Source organism: Lampris incognitus, unplaced genomic scaffold (assembly GCF_029633865.1).
Source record: "Lampris incognitus isolate fLamInc1 unplaced genomic scaffold, fLamInc1.hap2 scaffold_308, whole genome shotgun sequence".
Classification (NCBI taxonomy): domain Eukaryota; kingdom Metazoa; phylum Chordata; class Actinopteri; order Lampriformes; family Lampridae; genus Lampris; species Lampris incognitus.
In genome coordinates, this window is record NW_026611266.1 from 27,501 (window position 1) to 30,000 (window position 2,500).

Consider the following 2,500-nt stretch of genomic DNA (forward strand, 5'->3'; position numbering starts at 1 on the left):
CGCTTATAGTAGCCCCTCCCAGTTAGTAACCCCTCCCCGTTGTGACGCCATTTCCTGTTAGAGGCCCAAAACGTATGCACGTGTTCATTTTTGTCTGCCCCTGTAATTTATTTTATCCATTCCTAATGTGGGTCCCAATTTCTGCGTATGCTACAGTGGGAGCAGATCTAAAGTTTCCAGAAATCTGTCCTGTTTATACGCGACTGCTATGTTTTATGTGTTTTTGTAAAAAAAAAAAAAAAAAAAAACCTGTATTGACGTCCCCTGAAGCTTCCAGAAACCTGCTCTGTTTATATGCGACAGAATACAGATCCCATGAAGGAGACAAATTGTCCTGTCTTTCCTACACAACGCAATGAAAAAGTAGACCGGTCACACGAGGACTTTGAGAAAATGTCTTCCGGGAAGCCCCGCGAGGTAAACACGGAGCTGTTCCACCCCTCCCCATACAGATGTTGGAGGAGGGGGGGGGGGGGCCGCAAGCCTCGCGAGGGGAGCCGTGGAAGAGCAACTGGGATAGACGGTCCGGCTGAGCACCGCCGAGCACGCTGTCGAGCTGTGCAACGGAGAGGACGACTACGCGGTAGAGCCCCTCCCACTCCGCACTCTGCTCGCCACTAAGAACATTAAATAAAGGACATCGATCCGCCAGACCGGAGGAACCGACCGCCCGAACGCCGGCAAAGCCGGCCGGCGGACACCCTCCGAAGGCGTGTTAAGTTGGCCCATCGATCAGGACACAAACACGCAACAAATCCAGTCCGGGGTGTGGTGTAAGCAGCCCTACCAGCCCTACTGTAACCAGCCCTGCCAGAGAAATCCCCTAACCCTAACCCTAAACGTACGGCAGACGCGTCCCCTGGCTCTCACATTGACAACTGAGAGGCTTCTGAAAACCTGGCCACGCCCATCAGTAAAAACCACTACAGCAAGTGACGACATATGTACCTTCAAAGTGCTGTACTACAGGGTGCTGTTCAAAAGGTATCTATCCCGTTTACTCTCTATGCTTCATATATCATCATATTATTGAAAAGTGCAAGCCTTTAGGGACAACAGCAACTCAAGTCGCCAACGCTCTGTTGACTCAATAACTGCAGAGATCCAAACTTCTCCTGGCATTAACATCGGCACAAAAACTGTGCGCCGGGAGCTTCGTGGAATATGGGTTTCTATGGATTCAGAATGACATGTCAGAAAAGCTCCTGTAGGTGTAATGGTCAGTTATCTCAATACTTTTGGACATATATTGTGCGTGTGCGTGTGTCTGTGATACCTAACATAAACACACCTGTATTACTAGAATTGATAGTTCACGCCACAAAAGTGAGGGGCAAACATAGAAAAGCGTGCAACCCAGCCACTGAGGATGCACAAGCCAATGCATTCTTAGTGCAGGTCCCAAGCCAGGACAAATGGGGAGGGTTACGTCAGGAAGGGCATCCGGCGTCAAATCTTTGCCAAATCAAATATGCGGATCATAAATAAGATTTCCATACCGGATCGGTCGAGGCCCGGGTTACCGACGACCGCCATCGGTACTGTTAACCAGCGGAGTGCCGGTGGAAACTAGGCTACTGTTGGGCGAAGGAAAAGGAGAGGGGGAAGGCATGTCCAGAGGCAGCTAGAGAGGAGGAAGGGTAGGCGTGTGGAGGTGACAGTCAGTCGGAACTTTGAATGTTGGCACTATGGCTAGTAAAGGGAGAGAGCTGGCTGACGTGATGGAAAGAAGAAAGGTGACAAGAGACAAGGTGGAAGGGGAGTAAGGCCAGGAGTATCGCAGGTGGGTTCAAACTCTTCTACCATGGTGCGAATGGGAGGAGAAATGGGGTAGGGGTCATTCTGAAGGAAGAGTATGTCAAGAGCGTGCTGGAGGTGAACACAGTGTCAGACAGAGTGAGGATTATGAAGCTGGAAATCGAAGGTGTATTGCTGACGGTTATCAGCGCATATGCCCCGCAAGTCGGGTGTAAGATGGACGAAAAAGAAGAATTCTGGAGTTGAGTTGGACGACGTGGTGGAAAGGGTACCCAAGGAGGAGGGAGTGGTGATTGGAGCGGACTTCGATGGACACGTTGCTGAAGGGAACAGAGGTGATGAGGAGTTGATGGTAAGGTATGGAATCGACGAGAGAAATGTGGAAGGACAGATGGTGTTCGATTTTGCGAAAAGGATGGAAATGGCTGAGGTGAATACATATTTCAAGAAGAGGGAGGAGCACAGGGTGACGACGTATACGAGTGGAGGAAAGTGCACACAGGTGGACTATATCTTGTGTAGAAGGCGCGATGTAAAAGGGATTGCATACTGCAAGGTGGTGACAGGGGAGAACGTAGCTAGGCAGCATCGGATGGTGGTCTGTAAGATGACTTTGGAGACCAACATGAGGAAGCGAGTGAAGACACAGCCGAAGATCAAATGGTGGAAGTTGAAGAAGGAAGACTGTTGTGTGGAGTTCAGGCAGGAGTTAACACAGGCACTGAGTGGTAGTGAAGAGTTG